Source organism: Numida meleagris, chromosome 4 (assembly GCF_002078875.1).
Source record: "Numida meleagris isolate 19003 breed g44 Domestic line chromosome 4, NumMel1.0, whole genome shotgun sequence".
In the NCBI taxonomy this organism is placed as follows: domain Eukaryota; kingdom Metazoa; phylum Chordata; class Aves; order Galliformes; family Numididae; genus Numida; species Numida meleagris.
The window spans coordinates 13,981,808-14,004,638 of NC_034412.1; the positions used below are offsets into that span (position 1 = coordinate 13,981,808).

The 22,831-nt window shown below is 39.5% G+C and overlaps 1 long non-coding RNA gene across 1 annotated transcript; it reads left to right on the top strand.

Moving 5' to 3' along the window:
• On the top strand, window positions 347–6,848 carry LOC110398990. Its single transcript, XR_002438796.1, has 2 exons — window positions 347–484; window positions 4,695–6,848. It is a non-coding gene; the product is annotated as an uncharacterized LOC110398990 (long non-coding RNA).

The window sequence follows — 22,831 nt, forward strand, 5'->3', positions numbered from 1 at the left end:
TGCTGCTGCAGGTCCTGCCACACTGGAGCAGTCAGCAGGAGCGCATCGAGCAGATTTATCTCCAGAGGGTGCTGCTCAGGGAGATACGGAGGAGCATCTCTGAAAGAAGAATACATGCAAGATGAAGGAACGCAATTTTATTGACTAGATTAGTAAATGCAAAGCCCACAGTGGAAGATGTGAAAATTTGGCTATGCAAAACTGCCTGGGAGCTTGTCATTGGGCAGTGAGAAGTCACCGAGCAGCGCGGACCTACCCACAGACAAAGGAAATTCGGTTGATGAACAACTCTGCACTGAACAAATCCTTCCAGATTGGGAAGAAGTTTGCCATCACAGGAAATAAAGATTAGGAATGACTAAAAGCTTTTGCTTCTTTCTCCTCGTCAAAGACGTGCTTCTTCAGAGCAGAAGATCTAACCTGAAGAGCAGGCACAAAGCTCCAACAAACTTCCTGAAGAAGAAAGGGAGAGGGAAAGCTCCAGGTAAATATCGTAAGCCTAACTTTGAAAGTGGTGGATGAAAAATTTCGAAAGGAAACTTGGAGATGACAGTCACCCACCCTTAAAAGGAAAAAAGTTTGCTTTGCCTCCCAGAAAACCACTCCAAAAATATCCCAATACTTTTGTCAATGCGTAAAGCAGGCAGAGGGCAGTAAGAGAGATGTGCCTAATACAGAAAAAAAGCACACACTATGAGATATATACTGAAGGAAATGTATCAAATATTTACAAAGCATTTTCTGAGAGCTCCAAACAGCACTCTGGCCCAACCCCATCCCACACTGTGCCTGCAGCAAGTTCCCCAACCTGGGCAGTGGGCAAGAGGGCAGCAGGAAGGAGAGTGGAGCTGGGACACACGTGTGGGCTCCCTCTTGGAGCACCATTGTGGCACGGGCAGGTCAAGATGTGGACAGGAGCCAAGCTTCATTGTTCCGCTGCTCATAAAATAAACATCTCCCTGGAGCGGTTCTGCCCCAAAGAACTCATTTCCTGGCATTATTCACAAAATTGCAGTAAGTAGGTAATAGGAAGATATAAAACTTGGCTTGAAGTACATTTTATGCATTTTTTTCTTCCAATTCTTTCACAAATTTCCATATCTTACACAATGCCCCTTCTTACCTTATTGTTTCAGACTCAAACAATCATTTTAATAGATTGCATCAATTGATTTCTGCAGGATTTTAAAACGAATCTTGCATTGAGATAAGTCATTACAATTAAAATTATGTTATTTAATCTCAGTTTATTTATTTTCTTATTAAGTACCCACGTATTGGTCAAAATCCACTCCAGCTGTGATTAAAGGCAGCCTCACTGAGGACTGCAGGAACAGAAGACTTAATCATATTTATCCACATATGCAGCCATCCTTTGGTGCTATTTAAAAATACATAGGGAAAAACTACAAGCAAGGGAGGGACATACAGACAACTAATTGCATACAACTAATTCTAGCTGACTTTTAAGGAATTCAACGAGCAGAATGGCAGCACTCAAGTTCTGACAAGACACTGAGCTCAGCCTCACTGACCTCCATTGAAGACTTTGGGAGTTACTGCCTACATTTGTCTGCAGGGAGATTGAATACTAGAACAGAGCCTGCTCCCTTCCTCTGGGTGAAGGTGCTGGACACCTGTAACACCTTCACAGGCTGTGTCCACGTGGCCAAAGTGCCAAGAGAAAAACAGGAGACAGCAACAAAGTTTAGAGTGTAAGAAAAAGCTGTTTGCTTCTGGAGGTCAGGCAGCCCATAACGTGCTGTGCCATCCAGCAGCAGACTGCATGGTTCCCGCCTGCTCTAATCAGTGCACTCTGCACCTCCATGAGCAATGCCAGATCTTCCTGGCTGCTAGGAAAGGGGATAACTAATGCCAATTTCCATTCTGAGTTTCCTTTCCCTGAAATATCTATTGTCACCAGCATTTATGCTTTACATTGCCATTTTCTGTTTTTCTAGGAAATTGTACGTCCTTCCATCCCTTTCTTAGATTACCCTTTAGCAAAAGAAGAAACACTGTGTGAGTGCAAGAATCAGATGTGACTGTGCAATAAGCTCCAACTTGCAGATTTTTACACACTGTTACATTCTGCACAGGAAAATGTGCATTAGAAATTTCAACGCTACCCCCAGCACATGTTGATATGCGTCAGAGTCCAAGTATAGATGTCAGCAAACCTAGATGCCAGCAGAATACAGCAACCAACTGGAAATTCGTCAAGTAGCTTCCATACCCATATATTGACACAATATATGGAACAGACTGAGCTCAACACCAGACCCAAATGTTGGAGTTTGAATCCCATTAAACACGTTTGAGAAAACATGACCATGAAGATGTTGATTTATTTAAGTAGACCACTGTGATTTAAGCAAAAATAAGTCAATAAAGGAGTAGTGTGCAAGACCTGAAGGTGCCTTGTGCCAAACTCCTTTAGAGCGCACTCGGTGTTCATTAGGTGAGCAGCCCTGGCACCCTCAAAAGGATTGCAGCTATTGTAAAATTATCAGTAAAATTAAAAAGATACATTGTAAAATTATCTCCACTGCATCTTTAGAAAGTCACCATTCAGCATTCTAATTCGAAACTCATACTAAATCAAATGTTTTTTTCACTTTTGGGGGGAATAAAGAAGAAGAGAAAAGGATAAGATATCCATAAAATTGAATGTCATAACAGTAACTCTACTAGGACATCAAAATTAATTTCAGTTTCCCTGAGGTGTCTTATTTTAATTAATAAATCCACAATCCTGCTCTAGTAATTAGAATACTGAAAGAATAATAAGTTTCAGATGAGCTTATTTCTAATAAAGCTTTTCATACTGTAAAAAAATAATAATAAAAGGAATTAAGGATTTCATTCAATTTTTTTCTACATTTAGTAGCAAGACTTAAAAATTTTACCCAACGCTATAGCAAAACTATTGTTCATATTTTAAATTTGATAACAGGGATAACAGTTATTTTTATTTCTCATACTATTTCCTACTATTAAAACTGATAACTTACAGATTTTTTTTTAAATCCTTCTTTACTGCTTTCTTTCCAACAAACCCACAAAACAGCATTTACTCATTAGCATCCCACTGTGCCAAACAAAATTCTAGGGACAGAAGCTTCTCAGGTGGCGTTGTGCACCTTGGGTTACCTGGGCCATTCAGTGGTCATGACGGCTGCCACTCTACTGGTCAAATCACGCTTCTGTATGCATGCTAATCCGCTCTTCTGCTCAAATCAGCATTAGATCTGGAGCGATTAATCTTTTTCTCCCTAAATTGTTTTATGTTTCTGTCTCTTTGCATTGCAGTTCACTCACCAGTGGAAAATCAGAGCAGATTTTCCCATTTGTTCTCCCGTTGCCAGAAGTGATAAATTTGTACTTCAGATAACTGTGAAGCTCTTTTCAGATTTCTGTTACATGAAACTAGAACGGAGAAGAAAATATTAGCAAACTGCCAAAGGTTTAGCTTAGCAAAATAAGAAAAACTCTGCACAGATGAAATTGATGCTCATCATTTCAGAACTGTTTGTCTCATACAGCCTGTTTCTTTCACCTAGCACTATGGCACTGCGGGACGTGGTTAGTGGGCATGGTGGTGTTGGGCTGCTGGTTGGACTAGGTGATCGTAGCGTCCTTTTCCAACCTTAATGATTCTGTGATCTGCAAGCAAACTAGAGCAAGAGGGGTCAGCAGGAAGTTATGCACAACTTGTCCAATTGGTAGATCTGAGCAGCATTTTGTTTAGGTAGGTTTCAAACAGACAGACTGAATATATTCTACACTTCACTGAAAAACAGAAGTTACAACAGTTGCTGTTTAATATAAAAAGCCACCGCTAATAGAATACATGGCAAAGTTCAGCAATTGAGAAATAAGGGAAAATGCACAGGAGCTTGACTAGAAGTGCTAGCAGCTCTGTTCTCTCTCTCCTATCTTTTGCGTTCTCTGAAGACTTTGTAATGGTTTTGACGGTTTACTCAGAAGAAGCATCATAGTTAATAGAAACAAAATTTGCCTCCAGCAAATAGGGCAGCCCTTTCAGAAGTTTGTCATTAATGATTTCTCTTCCTGCAGCAATCTTAACCATGGAAGACTGATGCCGTGGGGGCAACGAACATCCTCAATACTTGCTGTAATTTGAGTGAGGGTTCCAAGCTCACAGGTTGGAGACTTCTGCTCCTAGTGGGGATTGGCACAGATGGCATTATTCCTTTTCCAAATATATATATATAAATAAATTTCCTTTGGCGCCAGCTCTCACACTTTTTGCATTTCAGGTTGGAGTGGAGAACTCCACACTCTAGAGTTGTTCCAAGGAATGGGAATTTAAAAGACAATGTTTTCCCTTCCATCTAATCATGCAGTAATCATACTAATATATTCTAATATTTACATTTTAAATACAGTAGACAGGGGAAAAGTTAGGATACCAAAAACCAGAAAATGTAATTAATCATAACAGCAACAAATGAGAATAATCAAGTTATGGATGAAATTGTGTTCTCATTTACTCCAGCAGAACAGTTTATTCTGGTGACAAGGATGTGAGTATGGTCTCTTCTATATTTTTTTAGAGAAAGAATTATATATTTTATAGACTCTAACATTTGGTTAATGGTTACTAAATCTGGCATTTACAGAGACATTAGGAAAGATGGTATTTATTTGCAATTTTATTTCCCCCACAGTGAAACGAGGAATCCATACAGCTGTACAATGAAGATGATTAGAACTGCTAGAAATGAAGGCCTCCTGGGAAAAAAAATATCAATAGCATAGTTTAACTACATGAACCATAATTGCATTATTAGCTCTGCTGCGTGCTACCACAGGAAAGCTAATGACATGATTCTGAAGAAGCTTTATAGATTATGGAAAACTGGATAACCTCTTGTGCTCCCATTGACAACACAACTCATTTGAGATCCCTGCCATCATGGGGAGGAAAACTGCCTCATTTCTCACAAGCCTTCTGAATGTGTCTTTTTGTGGAATTTAAATATTAACTGTGCATACGCCAATGGATGAGTAGCTGGAATAACAAATAACCATTTGTTTAACCTTAGCCGTGGCAAATTTAGAAGTGAATTGGGGTGTCAGTCCCCGTCCAACAGATACGCTGGTGCTGCAGGAGAAGAGAGGAAGAGGAGGCACTCCCCACTCCAGCACGCAGTGGCACTGAGTGGAAGACAGGGGGATTCATACCATAAACTGTCAGTGAAGTGATTTTATTGAGTTCTAAATACACTTTCTGTTAAATCAGCCTGCCTACAGTTCACTACCTGGGTTCCAGCTTAAAAGCAGAGGACCAAAATCAGTTTTTTGCATTTTGACAACGCGCCAAATGCAGCAAGTCACTCTACTTTGTCCCTGCATTTTCCTCCCCCACCCTATCCACCCGTTGCAAAGACAATTACCTGGAAAAGCCTCAACTTTTCCAGTAGTTACTGCAAGAGAGGAAGGGTGTTACCAAGTCTGAAAACACAAAATGATGCAAGACAAACCTAAAACGCTGGACCTAGGAGACGCATCTTTGCAGTCACATCACTACCATACTTGAATAATTAACTCACAGTATGCCCTTCAGCCCCCTGATGACCTGCAGCAGACAGTGTATGTTTGTTCATGCTTTATCATGGCACCCATGGGTGTGCACTGATTGCTGCTGGTTCACCACCATACAAGGATCAGTGACTTTCTTTTCCCCCCACGGCTCAGAGGTGGGCAGCAGCCATTCCATCCACTCCAGTCTTGGGTCACCTGGCTGGCTCTGCTTGTCATGGTCACGGTTCCCACTCAGGCTGCTGTCACACAGGTCAGAACACCTTGCCATGCAGATCACAGCAAGTCTGATGGGTCTGCTCCCTCTTCCAGGTACGACGTTGCCTTTGCTCTCACTGAGATCATGGAATCCAAGAGGAACTGATAGGGCAAGCAGGAAGACTTGCAGTTAGACTGGATTTAGGGAAGAAGGATAAAAACTCTGCATAGAAAACAGCTAATTTAAGACAGAACATCTTGTCTGTGTGTAGACGTTATATTCTGCATAACTTACTGCTGAAGCTGCAAAACGATTAATGGTATACCCACTTCTGCTTGAAAGGGCTGTCTTGTTGAAGGAAACGCTAACTTGCTAAATGAGATCTTCTAAAAAACATTTACAGAGATGCATGGTTGTGACATGTACAAGATATGGTGCATAAGAAGGTCTTATTGCAGAAGCTGTTGGAAAGCAGTGCTGTATGAATATCTGGAGTTTTTTAACTGAGTATTGAGGAAACGTACTTCGTTGGTGGGTGGTTTTTTTTTTTTCATGTTTATAGTTTCTACTGTCAAATTCTGCTGGCTTTACTTATGCGTGGTAAAATGTTGCCATCAAGTGGCCATTTACTCAATTACAGAGCACCCTCCCCCTGGGGCAGGCGTTCAGCTTTCCTCCATCAGACCCCTGTCCGGCACCTAAATGTATTGCCCAGCTGCTGCTGGCTGTGCTACCACTTACAGACACTTTTGATCCCAACTACTTTCTGTCTCCAAAAAGAAGGAGGAGAATCAGAGCTCCTAAATTAGCAGCATCTAACCTCTTTATTAGGAAAACCTAGCCAGCTGTTTTTCCTCTGCAGCTGAGGAACAGAACACATAACTCTGATCCAGGAAAGTATGTAGGGAAGGGTTCCTCTTACTGCTGTTGTACATACTGCTTTGTAAACCATAGGGGGCATTATGTTACCATGGTTTCTTCTTCTAATTTATCAGTTTGGGATGATGCTCTGTTATCATGAGATTCATCATTCTAAATGCCCTATATTTATTCAAGCTCAAGAAATAAATTCAGAAAATAATATTCTGTGTATTCTGCTTTTTCAGGCATCCTTTGTGGGACACCTAAAACATGGGATATCCACGCTCTCTTATTATCTGCAACTTAATTAAGATCCATTTAAATACTCTAACATATATAATCTGTTAACGCATGTCTCCCAAAACACAATGTTGAATGAATGTACAAAGCAAGCAAGAGACTAACCTATAGAAAGAGATGAGAAAGGCAATATCACAGCATCAGAGTATTCCCTCACTGTTGCCTTGAGAAGAGCAGCACCTCCAGTGTTGGGAAGGAGCAGGATGGCCCTGATCCACCTGTGCCTTTGCACAGCACACGCAGGAGAACCTGCAGCCTGCAATAGAAACAGGGAACCATAGAATACCTTGGGCTGGAGTGGACCTTAAAGACCACCCAGTTCCATTCCCCTGCTGAGGGCAGGGTTGCCACACACTGGATCAGAATGCCCAGACCCCAACCAGCCTGGCCTCGAACACCTCCAGCCACATTGCGTTTCCTTTGTCACCACCTTGCAGCCAGCCCCCTGGTTCTCTGCGATGCCAGATGTGAGCGCCCACCACTGCCAGCAGAAGCCCCAGGGACAGCAGCACACACTCTGGGTTGCTTAAGGCAGAAACACACATTTGTTCCTACACGAGCAGTGATTCGGAACATCACTATCCCCGTTCTCTTCTCCTATGGCTGTGTAACTGGCACTGAGCACAGGCCCGTACGTCAGTGGTTTCAGGACAACCTTTCTGAGCGTGCACTCGAGCTGACTGTACTGCACGCAGCCGGGTGCCATGTCAGTGTCTGGGGAGGGCTAATGTGTTAATCAGCACAGCTGCTCCAGGAGCCCAGTATAATAATCTTTGCATGCTTTCTGCAGAGACAAGTTTTTGAGGCTCTTGTAAACAGCAGAATTAAAGGCAATTTCAAAATTGGCTCACAATTTTTGCTTACGGGAATTTTCTTGACGGCAGCAAGAAGGAAGGCTTTCAGATGAAATATTCTTTGGGACATAGTCCAAAGTTAGGTTAAAAAAAACCCACAGTACTAATTACCAACTTTGTTGCTGAATCCAAAATCATCTTAAGCTTTAGTCAAATAGAAAAAGGCCAATTGCCACTGGAGAACAAATCCATATCTAATGTAACAGATTTGTCTTAGTTTAAAGGATATAGGGGACAAAAATTCAGCAGATTTTGTAGACTGATTTAACAATTAATATTTAGACCCTTGCAGAAACAAGACAACCCCTCGAGGATGGAAATCTATACTCTGTGCAGCCTCAAGAAATCTCCACACCTTCTCATTCAAATAAAGACTTGTGGAAACACAGTACAGAAGAAATTGACAAAATCGAAAGTACGAGATTGAAACGTGGCAGTTGAGGTGGGGAAAAAAAGAAATAGCTGCCATCTTTATTAACAATCTTCGGGAAAATACATATTTTTAGTATACAAAAACTCATCATTAATTATAGACTGGCATTCTAAGGAAAGGAACAGGAGAAGATAATGAGAAAGGCAGAAGCATTCTGTAGTAAAACGTGCTTTCCTGCACAGCTTCAAGGAACAAACTAATCATTTGCTAATAAGATGGTTCCCCCAGCTGAGAACTGAACTCCATTTTTTTACCTTGGAAAAAGCAGCTTTGCACTGTACCAGCCAGTTCTCCTGTTCTTTTAGCACAAAGCCCCTCCAACACATAAAGAAGGCACCGATACTCTCTGCTCCGTCTCCCACAACCCACTTCAGCCACAAAATGCTTCCAAGAAGTTTCTGATGAATGAGAATAAAGCCAGCTGCATCCTTCCAACAGACAACACTCCCCAGTACACCTCACAAAGGCAAAGTGCGACTTCTTTGACAGTTATTTCAGTGATTTTCACTGTCTCACAATGCAAAAATGTGATGCAGTACTGAAAATGCAGCAGAAGACAACTTCTGGAGTGCCAGCTAAGGACATCAGCAAAGTGCTGGCTGCATTGCACCGAGCCTTAAGTGATTGAACAAGGAGAGAGTTCAGAGCTCTTGACACCTACAAAAATATTTTCAAGAGAAAGAAAGAGAGATGGGGCCATCTAATTGTATAATATTGGAAGAATACTTGCATAATTACAGAGTTACAGTGACAGCTGCTTACAATGCCCGCTATCACGCGCTGCAGGTGGTAATTTATCCATAGGTTTCCTATTCATCTGAATGGAAAACAGTAGGGGGTGGCCTCTTGGCATCCCACATAATGGCAGACACTTTAAGCAACTACCATGCACTAGGTCCCCTTTCTAATTTTGGGGAAAGGATGCGGACTCGCCTATTGCCAAGTGCCAGTTTTAGGGCTCTGTATTCTTTACTGTCAGAGATGTCACAGGACAAACAGGAGATGAGCAGGGAATTCCAGCAAAGTTCCAAGGACTGTTCCTTATAGACCTGATTTCCCTTAAGATGCATTCTCCACTGACTGCATTTTCCAGGAAACAGTAAAGGAGAGCTGTGCCATTTAAAATTCAGGACTCTAAAATACCAGCGAATGTGAAGACAACTGTTGGTAGTTTGAAATAATAATATATATATGAAAAAGGCTTCTTTTTTTATTTATACCTCAATTATGTTACTTCTAAAAACACTGTTTGGAAGGAAGGGCATTTCTCAGTGCATATCCCTTCACCTCCTTCATGCATATGAGTATACAAAATTCACCTCAGGGTCAGGAATCAAATGGTTATTATGGCTTCAAAAGGAACATCACACACTCAGTGCTCTGCGGTGTCTCACAATACAGTCTCTTTATCTCTTCAGTTCCCATCCACTCTTTATTAATAAGCAGTAAGCTCAAAACAGAGCATGGCTTTAATCCTGCACTTCCTTTGAGCAGGATGGTGAGCACTCCTCTCTTGCTTACAGCCTTCTCTTAGTGGTATATTTAATTCTATTTCCTTTACTTTTTTACTTTCATTTAAGAGTTTACATTTTCATGTTTTCCTAAGTGTAATTTAATAACTTGTTGAGCAGTGTTATCACAGGTGTATTGCCCTGATGTTGCTGTGCCCTAACAGCACCCAACCACAGCCCATATCCCTATCATTCCCAATGCCGTTTAGGACAAGCTGGCAGACTCGCTTTGCCACTTTGTGCAGCTGGGTGTCATTTATGAGGTCTTTCAGGTTCTCACAGCATTAACTTGCATCACAGAAACGTACTGAACTATCATTGGAATTGGAGTAATCATAGGTATCATTCTTGCCACTGTATATTACATTAAGTTAATGAACTTTGGGAGACACATTCGAAAACATTATTGAGATCAGCCCAATTCATTTTAAACTGTATGGCTCATTTCCATGGGTTCCTAGTTTATTTTACTGAGGATGGGGAGTACGGATCCTCTGCAATCAATTCAGCTCTTTCTTCCACACTCAAATTATTACTTCTGAGAGACAGGCTGATACTACAGAGGAAATGAAAGCATAAAAGGAATACGCGCTTAGCCTGAACTGTTACCGGTAAACTCAAGATTAAGCTGCTAAATATGGAGGAAGCACAAAACAAGGTTTTGAAAAGGGGTATTCTTGTCCTTTTGCTTCCATGTTTGTCATGGGGAGGCTGAAGCAGCTTGTGCTGCTGCTTGTCCATTGGTGACCACCCCAGCCCTGTGCCCACCAGCAGCTGTTGCAGTGGGAAGGACCCCACCTCTCAGCCCTGGGGCTTCATTTCCCCACCTCCCTTCCCCATACAGCCCAATTTGATTTAAAAAGAAAATAATCACAGATGTTTTAGAGTTAAAATTAGCTTGGAGGGAAACTGAGCATCTCAAAAAGAAAAAAGAAGGTCACCACTGCAGTGCTTTCTCCAAACAATCCTTTCCAACAGTTGAGTAAGGAACTCTCCCATCTATACTTCCTCTTTTTACTTGCTGTGCAAGAGAACAGTAGACAGAAAGACTTATCCTAGCACTTAGATTTACAGGCAAAAAGTGTACCAGAAAAAATAATTAGCAGGGAAATAAGACAAGGTCCAAGGTGCTTAAAAGGCAGCTCTAGCATACACCATATGTTTTTTCTGAACCAGAGCATAATTGTGGATTTTTATGCTATGTATCTCAGATGCTCATTGCCAGAAATCTCTTCACAGCTGGGCCATTTCAGAGACAGAAGCAATGCTCTTTATCCTTTGCTTTTCCTAGAGCTGTCAACCACACTTATCATATTTATTTATTTACTTCACTCATTTGTCTTTTACAAACCCAGAGATTTTGAAACTTTTATACTTTTTCTAAAAGCCTATACTTATAAAAAAACATTTATAAAAAACAACTGTGCTGTGGCTCTGTACTCCAAGAAGTTTATTTATTTATTTATAGCAGAACAATTTCAGGGAAATGTATACATGAAAACCTCAGAAGATTTTAAGTGCTCTTTCATCAGACAGTCTGACTCAAGCCCACTGTACCACAAGAACCAGCAAGCAGCTCTAGCCATCGTGTCCATGCACTACTCCTTCTAAGACTGTCCATGAAGATGATTAAAACATGCAGGTCCTGATGATGGCAGACACCAACACTAACTAAAGCTGACAGCTGTAAATCAGCCCATAAAGTGTTTTATTCAAGAGTTTTATTCAATAATAGCAACAACAATTGTCTCATCTACAAAATTGAAGGAATATATTTACCTTTTCACTAAAAAAATAAAGTGCACTTTCTGCTGGTTTGCACATGTGCATGTTATGCCTCTTCCTCAGTAGCCATTACTACATGAAAGAATGGACAATTACAACTGAAAGCCTCCAATACCCTTTATGGCATGGATCACATCCTTCCAATCTGAAGATAACCAGACATTGCAAAACCCAAGAACACTGAGTGACCTCACCCTCTTGTACACAACTCCCAAGTTGCATGAAAGCTGAAAAACATGTCATGTAATGGGAGAAAAAATGCCCTCCCTAGGGAAAGCAGTGCAGTGTTGGCAAAGGAAGCGCAGCTGTAAAACCACAGTTTGGAGACAGCACATGCCCATGAAGCAGCCATCCCAGAGCACCCAATGATTCACACAGGGAGCAAGCACTGTGCAGAGCCATTGTGCTGTGACTGCAAGCAGAGTTAGGGCTGCATAGTGTCCGTAACATTGAAGCTGCCTTTACATACCTTCGACTTTACATGTTATTTTCCCATTAGTTATTGTTTCTGGTGTACTTTTTGCATGGAAATCTTACCAAACTTCCTAATAATCTAGCTCAGAGGGAGGGAATATGGGTCACAACAGCAGCAAATATTAGGTTTTAGATGTAGAAACGTGAGACTGAAAATACAGGTCACAAATACACCAAACACTTGAGAAACTGCAGTGACACTGAAATCCAAGTTGCTGTCGAGCACTGCCATCCTGAAGCTTGCTCAAACTATTTCACCATGAGCAGGCTTCTGCCCACTTTACCAACAAGGCTGCAACAACTTTCCTATTCTTAAAAATGTGTTATCTTTCTGACCACCCATTTGAAAGTTTTGTTCAATAATCAGAAGATAAGAACATGACTTGATTTAACACAGTGGGTGGATGAGAGTAAAAAAAATATATTAAAATGGATGATGTGAATAATTAAAACCACTTTTCTATGTACTGAAGGAACAGAAACCACAAAGATGAAAGTGAAGTGGCTTGTTTTATTAGTTGCCTAACCAATCAATACCATCCGTCAGCAGCAACTGTATAAACACATCCTCTCCGCAAAGCCTTTGTAGAGCCACCTGCACTCTGATCTACACTGAACCTCAGTGACATTTCAAACATTCTCATGAGAAGTTTCCTTCGTTCAGTGAATACAGCATAATGCATGGCTGAACAAATTACTGGAACATATGCAGTGGTAGTTTAGGATTTTCAAGCAGTAGTTTAAGGGTGCTTTGTTTTAAAATTTGAAACCCCCATATTCTTTTCCATCCGTGTTCCAACTGAATTTCTCAAAACCTTTGCATGCTTTGCAGTCTGACTCACAACCAGCTAATTCCCTAGCCACTGTAAATCAGTTTATCTGCCCTGAACTCAGTGAGAGAGGTGGATTTAGTCAGGAGGAGGATTTAGGCTATTGCATTTTAAAGTTTTTTTTCAAGTGTCTTGAGCAGTTATTTATTACTGAGTTATGAGGTTTATTTATTTTTTGTAATGTTTGACAGAGTCACAGGGAGTGAATTGTCATCATAGTACGCAGGTGGTTATATGCACAATTCTCATTAACAGTAGTATTTTTCTTGGGATTTTGCAGTGCCAATGCGAGCTCATCAGTCCTAACTTTCATGCTTCTGCATGCACAAACCAGAAGGGATAGGACACAAGGAAGGTAAAGGAAAATTACTGTGCCAAAAAAACCACTGATTTCATCACTGAACTTCATAAACTCCAAGCAATGTGAGCCACAATATTTAATGACATATCATACAAAATTCAGACAGTCTGCTCTCAGTCTTGCAATTTGCCCTGTGGAGCCTTCCCCTTAATAGAAAGATAGACTTTGATTTAAAAAAAAAAAATCTATCTCCAGAATGTACTAAAAAGTCTATATTAAAGATAATATTCTACCAAAACGAAAGGTTTATTTTCTTATTTGAGACTGAAGTCAGCGTGCATTTTTCTGTTTCTAAATAACAAAAACACAACAACCCACAAGTGCTCAATGCATGTACTTAAAAGGCAAAAACGAAACAAAACATGCTGCATCACAACCAGTTTTCTCCACCTATTTCTTCCAGAGTGCTATTTAATTTTGCCACTCTGTTCTCAGAATTCAGTCCAAAAATAGGATTTAGAGAAGTTACACAAGTGAAACAACAAGTATTTTTCTATTTTTCTTTTCCTTGTCTGCCCAGCCACACACACAAGAACACCATGCTATGATCCAGTAACATCTATTTCTCTCTACACAATATTGGGAGATTCCTCACCAATACTTTCAGTGGCACATGTGCTTGATTGTCAGGTTCTAACATTCGTCATCATTCATCAGTACTTTATCATACTGCATCTTAACATAGGTGACACTGGAACACTAACAGGAACACAGAAGGAACAAGAAACCCAAGAGAACACAGACAGATCTGCTAAGCTTTCCTGTCAAACTTCCAATATTTCTTTCTCCTATCTCCATCAAAAGAGAAAGTTCATTAGTGAAACTTCTGTCATAAAGACTAGGAGAAGAAAACGCCGTGCAGATGCAAACTCTGAAAGCATGCATTCCAAACCAACGTTGACAAAGTAGTCATACTTTTATAACAGGCCTTGAAAGTGAAGTAAGGAAGCATGACTTTGAAGTTCTGTAGATGAGATCAATATATTGTTTTGATAAGACTTCTTTTGCTTCCTGAAATAGTGTAGTTTTAACAAAACTGAAATATTTCTACCAAACACTTGCCTTAAGTGAGTTACAAGAAGTACTAAAAGCAGGAAAATGGGTTGAAACATTAAAAGCATGTGAGAAAACTTGTTTTTTTTCCTAGGAAATTTAAAGGAACTCCTTGCCAATACTGTGAGGCTACCAGGCTCCATGCTGCCTGGTTAAGCAACCCTATGCCTTTTGCCTACACAGAACCTTCAGTGCACTAACCACCTAATAATTCATTGCTGGATGTGTCAAAAAACAGCAAAACAAAAAATGCTATAGGCAGAACATGCAAAATCTCCTCATAAATCAGCAATTATCTTCTTTCAGTGCACTTCCCAGAACAGAAGCAGCATTACTGGAAGCATGGGCTAAGCAAATACCTCAAATTCTAGCCTCTTTCTTCTCTTTCTGACCTTACCAAGAGTATAATACAACATAGCACTTTTTCTTTTTTTTTTTTGGTTACTGAAAATGTCGTGGAAACATCTTATTCAAGTTTAGAACAGCTTCTTCTGGTATGGAAATATCTGTTCTATTTGGCAACTTTGGAATCGGACTTTGCATTCACTTTGCATACACAAACATATGTAGAGAGTCTGTTTTAGTTTGGGAACTGAGTTAAATACAGAAACATTGCTGCCTGCAAGAGGTATTGTTAACTTTCTACTGTACAGCTGAGAACAGTGTTCAAAATCATGTGGTCTTCTAATGAAATAAACACTGGGAAATAGAACTAAAGGATATTTTTTGAATGGAACAAATTCAAATACTCTGCTGCCAAGATCATATACTGTATAATATAAAAATGTGGCTTAAATGATCACATCCCACCATAGTATAAATCATTCTGAGAAAGCACTTTTTTCTGTCACCGCGCCTGAAAAGCATTATGTATTTTATTTGTATGCAAGTGAATGGCAGTTTATTGTGTCCCAGAGGATGAAGTATTAATGATCATTTGGTCCCTGCTGTGTGGCCTGTCATAATTTTGCAGCAAGACTGACAGCAGTAACAACCAATCAGTATGTTAATACTCACCTGGCACTGGCCACTCTGTCCATTTTAACCAAGGGTCTTTGCCAAATCCTTCGGTAATTTTCATTAAAAAATGCAATTTCTGATAGCATCCTTAAATTGCTAGATAGAAGCAGACTAAACAAACCGTATATTTCTTTTGTGTAGCAGTCAGACTTCTATCTCAGCAGGTGTTTTCTAGAAAAAAAAGATTTCCAATCTGAAAGCCCATTTTGGTCAGCAAGAATCAATCTCTAAAACATTCAGCAATTTGTTATATCAATATCTTAACATGGCGAATTCCTTGCAGCATATAAGAATTAAATCCGTCTCTGACAAGTAAATAGAAGGCAGAATTTTTTTAAATGATAGTTGAAAGTCAAATGTCAAAAAATCCCACAGATTTATACAATGTGATGTCATTCATTTCTCTTTTCTGCCTGCTTCATTTTACCTTGAGGCTTGCAGGAAAAAAAAACACAGATAAAGACAGTTGTTACCAGCTCTGACACACAAATAACCTCACATTTTAGTAGTCATTTTGTATCATACAGCCCTGCAGTAGACGCACTCTGCGCTATTAAAAAAAGTTTCAAGAAAATGATTTCTGAGTGTTTGTGAGCACGCGGCACGCATGATTACAGGGGAGATTAGCGGATCTTGGTATTGACAGTCAGTTGCCATAAGCTTCCCCCACCCCCAAACCAAGACCTGTGCCTTTCCAAGCAACTACATTTTATTCCTATTCACATGGAAACAACGCAGCGTCCCAACAGCCTTGGAATTAGCCTGAAAACAAAATCCTGACAGGAATGATCCTTGGTGACACTGTGGGAGGGAGAGAGCAAAAATGAGAAAAATCCCTGACAGGTGCACATCAGCTTGAGACAAAACCCTGCCTGCTCAGTGATAAACAGGCTGTGACAAGGTGCAACGTGCCTGACGGACCCTACCTGCAGAGAGCAGCGTTACCAGCCACCTTCGTGTTGCACGCTTCCCAGTCCTAATGGCAGTTAATATCACTCAGGTGTTGCAGCTATAATGTTTTGATGTGAATTAAATAGACGCATTGCATCAAAGGCACTCATATAAATGGAATAAGAAAGGAAAAGATACTTGTTTGCTGCCTGCTGTTCTTTATATGCAAATCTTAGTATATTACATGGCAACATACTTGCCTTCCATAGCCACATAAATGTTTTACTGTTTTATGAGATGTTTGCAATAAATGTGATTGATGATGATTTTTTTTCATAATTGCCTATTAGAAATACACTATTTTGGTGACAAATCCTTTAGGGATATCTCAGTTACAAAACCGAAGTGAATGAGAGGTACCTGCACCAAGAACTGGGTGGTGCTGCTAACAAATGCCAAAACGCACCGTCAATCTGCCGGTTCATTGTACTCATGCATTTCTTTAAGCTTGTTAGCAACCTTTCCAGGTTTACTGAATTTTGCATTTCAATCAGATACGAAGATGTATAAAAATACTGCCACTGTACCTTAGGGCAGGCAAATAGCTTTAAGCTACACACACAAATAGTCACAAGGGTGAATAGCTATAATTATATTGGAGTGCATCCAAGAAATCAGCTATTCTGTTTATACTTATTGCCTCTTTGAATTTATGCGCTCTTCAAGCAAACATACTGTAAACTGATTTTAATACTAAAACTGTTGACCTTAGTATTGCAGCTTGTTGACTATTTTTCATGCAATTGCAGACATGCTGAAAAAGACATAAGCGTCAGGGTAAACATTTATAGCAGAAAAACTCCTGGACCATTTACGAATATTATTAGATATCACTAACAGTCAACTTAAAATACATGAATGTTAGAAAGATCTTTGGCCTGTGGTTTTAAAGCCAAATTCTATCCTGAGCAATTTTGAAACTGACAGAGATGTACAAACAAAATAAACCAGCCGTATTCCTTTGATATACATAGTCATTTTGTACCATCAGGTATCAGGAACCCTCCAGCATGAGCTACATCTGAGGGTGGAAACAGCTGCACAAATCTCTAAAGGTCATACATGGATTTGCACTCATTATTGGCCCTTAGAACACATTTGTCAGATGTTTGGCTCCACTGCTTACATCATATCACACTTCTCGACATATAATAAATGAGTGGCAGGAAAGGAAGAGCATCATTGTTGGCATGAAGACTACAAATCCCCTTCCAGGAGAAAAGAGAACTACGTCCCTCTTATCTCATTTGTACTCACTTCACAAAATTTCAGAGTAAGGATGCATAGACAAACTTACGTTTTGCCTTGTCACTGAACCTTGTCCAGGACCTTCTCCCAGTCATGGTTTTGCTTTGTCGTTTGATGGAACTGCTCAGTGCTTTCATTTTCAAAAAATTAAGCCAAATAATGGGAATTCTCTCTGCACCACTTTGAGATCTGGCAACCAAAATTACTAAGAATGTGTTAGTGCTGATGAAAACGTATCATCCACTCATTAGTGCTGTCCTCAAAATATCAGTAACATGTCAAGAAAATCAATGTGTGAATATAATATTCAATAAGTATGTAAATAATCATGTAGGACAGAGAATCTTCTGCAACATTAAATTGCAATAAAGTAATTCAGGATCATCTATCAAACTTTTCAAATACATATTTGGATCACTCAACTCTTTCTATTTAAATTACAGCTAACAAAAATAGCAATTGCAAGCTAGTAAATGAATTGAACCAAACCCAGGAATTATTAGTCACAGATTACCATAACAATACATTTTTTCTAGGTTAATTCAATTAAGAGTAAATTTGTCCAATTTTTTGCCAAATAAATTAGATTTAACATATTAACTTGGGAAGACATCAAAGGAAATTTACTAGGTTCATTAGGCTTAGGAAATTAAGTTACAGAAAATTGTGCTTCCTTGTAATAGATTTAAGCAGCAATCTTTAGCAGTCTGCCAAAGATACACATTTCTCATACAAGTAGGCATCTTATGACCAGAAAGAGACCCTACTTATTCACAGCACCTACAGTCATGATTTAGGAAATGGAAATTCGCCTGCTTGTAAGAGATTCTGAAATACCTAGAGAAGTCAAAAGAATGGCTATATATATATATATATAATAACTGCACCCACACAAATCAATCAGTTGTACACTGGGGTAATTCTAAGTGAGGATACCCTGAACAACAGGAAAAAAAATAATAACAGAAAGTTACACTCTAAAGAGCAGGATGATGCTCAAGGCTGGGTGAGTACACGTGTTAGCCCTCACTCAGCAATACGGGTCCTTGGCACCAGCTCATGAACCACCAAGGCACCTGCCCCTGTGTTCCCTGGGGGCCAAGGCAGGGGGGGTTAGCCAGCCCAACTCACTCAGCACCCAGATCCAGCTCACTGTGGCTTCTCTGAAGCCTGAGATCAACCCACAACCACAGAAAAACTGCCATGGTAACAAATAGCATTAATCAGGGTATAGAGGTAAAAATTCACAGGCTGGGAGTCTTGGGACATATTCCAGAAGACTGCAGACACAACCACAAAATTTATGATAACTTACACCATACTTTACTTTAGTGTTCCCACTATGCTATTCTTGAGAATCTTCCAGTAACAAGCTAAGCCAGGTGTCCACAACATACTCTGCTCACTTCTTTCCCAAAATAGAGAATCACATTAAGGAGAACTGTTTCATAGAAAGCCACTTGTGAATGTGTTATTTCCTATTGAAAAAGAGCAACATCAATGAAATGAGAACTGGTAGGAAATAATTTTCTTGCCTTGTAAGGGGTTGAACATCAACATCTCTGCCAAACAGGCAAAGAAGGAAACCTGATCATCCCCTGGGCACATCCAAGGCTGTGACCACCCAGAACTATTCCTACTCTGGATGAGACCTAGGCTTTTGGTATCCTAGGAGAAAGAAAGTGATTACACCTGTTTTTGACTGCTTGCAGGGTGCAATACAGGAGACATTAAGATCTTTTAGTCTAGCCCCTTACCTAAGGTGGAAGAGAAGATTCTGTCTCCTCCTCCTGAAAAGGAAGGCAAAACCATGTGGGAAGTTATCTTCTAGGACAGCACTGTCAGTTCTTGTGAAATTCCATTCTAGAGGCACAAAGGTTTTCTGAAAAGCATTGCTATAACTATACCCTATTCCTATGAATAACTGATTTTTGAAAATTCATTTCTGACATGAAATTAAAATAATGGATTGAAAGTTCTCCATGATCTCTAAAATACAAGTACCTTCCACCCATTATTCTCTGTGCCGTTTTCTTCAGATAAATTGTCTTCTGTTATTGCTCTCCCAGTTAGCTAGTTGGCAATTGGATTTGCAGAAGAATGCACAGAGGACTCTAGTGGCTTATTTCAAACTACTACTGATACCAAAATAGTGCTCCAATGGGCAGCCTACGCTCCCAGAAGTATTCGTCCATGATCCTACAAATACGAAACCAACAGCACTTCATCAGATACACAATTATGATGGCATTTCAAGAAGTAGTGCAAGACATGGTTTTAAAATTCTTTATTTGGTAATAACAATAACAATTTGATGATTGAAACGTTCTGGTATGTCATACTGTCACTTGGCATAACTGCTAAACAGACAGAAAAATAAAGCTGTGGTATGTGGTATGTAGTATGCGGTAGGGCTCCTTTCCCATCCTCTCCCTCAGTACTATTTCTAAATTTTGTTAGTATTTTCAGCCCTGTTTTCACCACTGCCTTCAAGCATAGACTACCAGACATAACCAGTGACACACCTGGTGATATCTATGAATGCCTGCTTGAGGAGATATACAGAAATGGGTGGGATTTTCTGGCTTTACTCCAAATTCTGGAATTGAAAGCTGATGTTTGAGAAAAACCTGAGAAGCTACAAAGTCTGTGGTAGAACAGGAGATTATCCCTCTTAATTTTACACACAACTGTCATATTCTCAAGATGAGTGTTATTATTATAGACTGACCGCAAGGCTATGATGCCCTTACAGAAATATTCTTATAGTTAAAAGTACTTCACCATTCTAGAAAAAAGCATTTAGGGTCACTAAGGTTGTGAGACTAAATGCAACATGAGAAGAGGATCCGCTAGGAAGTCAGCCACTCAAGACAACATAAGAGAAGACCAAACTCTGGTGTGAAGTTCTGCACTTGTTTCTTTGTGCCATATTATACCTAAAAATATTCAAAAGAGTCAAAATAATACAAGCTGCTTAGCACAAGGATGAGCCTGTCAGGATATCCTAGGACATTTAACTCTCCTAGGGCTAGGATAGTCAAAATGGATCTTTTCAGTAGATGTTGCTGCTGCTAATTTCCTATACTTTTTGTCCTCTGTCTGATGACTTTGTCTGACTTATCTACTTGAAAGGACACAGGGCTGAAACAAGTACCTGGAACACATATAAGCACCATAAGGGTTTGTATAATTTGTGTCTTGTGCTTGGCAAATGAGTAATTGAGAGAGATCAGCACAAAATGAAGAGAAAGGAATCCAGCATGGGGCTGCATTTTGAACTGATCTATATTCTGGAGCTAGGCATATACAAACTGGTTGTCCTATTAAGTGATGATGGACATTTAGGCGGCTATTTAGACCAGCAGTTTCCTCCTTATCTATTGTAAAGGGAACAAGCCACTTTAATTTCTCAACTTGCATCAGATGTAGACTTCTTAGCGTCTTGCTTAAGGGATCTGGTAAAAAGGTCTGTTATTTTTCAAACAAGATCTCACAAGAAGTAGTAAACTAGCATGTGTCATCTGCATCCCTGAATTTTGTGAAAAGCTTGCTTTAAATCACTTTAAACACCAACTACATCCTGTACAAAATATCAATTCTACAGTACTTACTCCTAAAGCTTGTACAGCTGGGTCTTTGACCTTAGTGGAGCAGACGTTATAGATGGCTTAACACATATTTTCAGGATCCATGTAAATAAAAAGTACGCTATCATATTAACTTCTTTATTATTGTTCCTTGCAACAACAGTGGTTGGTTAGAGAGAAAAACAGTTCCTAAAGATTCAAATTTTCTGGACATTTTAGAGGTTTCTTAGAATACATATTGTGGTCTGTAAAACCATTCTTCGCATCTGATGAATATGCTTACAAGTCACCATCTGGAAATTATCAAAATTCACAGGAACTAGAAAATATATACACAGTGTGGTTTCATTATTCCCTACCCTCCTGCATCACCTCCCATATTTAGAAAGACAGAATCTCTTGGTTATTTATTTTTTAAAATACTTGAACAGAAGATTAAGCTCTTAGAAAGGATGACCAGAATAAAAGTATTATGACTCAAACCAGACAATAGTGCTTTTCTATCCTTGGCCATCCCCTCCCCCTTCCCGGTACCATGTCCCCATTATACAAACAAATGCCACTATCCCCACACACTAAGGTACAGGCTGTCTCACAAGATACTGTCATCCCTGGTGAGCTCAATTTGACAGTTTGCCCATGCAACTCAAATAATCTGGGGCCTAATGAACTCTTTGCTTTTTCTCTCTCTAATTATCACCTCTTTATTGACATGCATTGGGAGGCCTGATTCAACCTCCCCACTTCAGCGCTGTGCTAGCATTTTCTTTCTTTTGAGGTTTACAAAATACCTGGTATTGTCTTTGCAAAATTGACTAAAACAGTGAAAATATCATTTCAATTTGGGGCTGTCTTTAACCACATTAAAAAAAAAAAAAAAAAAAACAGTTTTCACGCAATTATTTTAGGCCTGTGGGGATTGATTCATTAAAGAAAAAAATAACTTTGTGGCTTCCATGGTTTGATGCCAGTAGAATCATTAAAATAATGTGTCTTATATTTCTTAATATGAGAAATCCCATTAACATGATACATCCACTATTACCATATTCATCACAAATTTGGTGCCAGCAATTTCCAAAGTGACTTCCATATGAAGGGTGATTAGAGAAGTAATAATTGAAATAAACATTAGTAGAGACAGTTTGATTATTAATAACCAATCCCAATGCTTCCTATGATAGCTTCAGCATGAACTGGTCTTTTCTACCTGTAAGATTTTTCTATCAAACTTCAAAATAAAGCATTAAAAGCCAAAACAGTTACTGAAGGTCAAAGAATATGGGAAAAAAAGTTTTTCTTAACAACTTTTATTTCACTCTTTAAGGAAAGACTGTATATTTCAGGTAATATGCAAAGAATAGCTTTGCTTAAGAAACTATCTCAAGGTTCTGTAAATTTTTAACAGTGCCCTTTATAAATGTTTCAGCGGCTATAGAAATGAGACAGGCCTATAAGAAGTTTAATGGGTCCCTGTTTAGCCATTTGTAATGGGGATTTAACTGCTTTGTTTGTTAGCTTCAGCCAAGGAAACAGATTACCTTCATCAAGTACTAATACTCCAGAGTCAATCTAAACTCTGCTCAGCTATGGAAAGGTATCATGGGATGTCAATAAGTATTATAAACACTAATCCAGCAAACCTGTCAGCTGCTTTATAAAAAAAAAATATCTACATCCAAGCTCCAAGTTCAACATTGCTCTTCCATGTCCAAAGCGTTAAAAAAGATTGTGATGGATCACTGGAGGCACATTTCAAAATGTAAAATATTCCAGTTGTAACTGAAACCTTT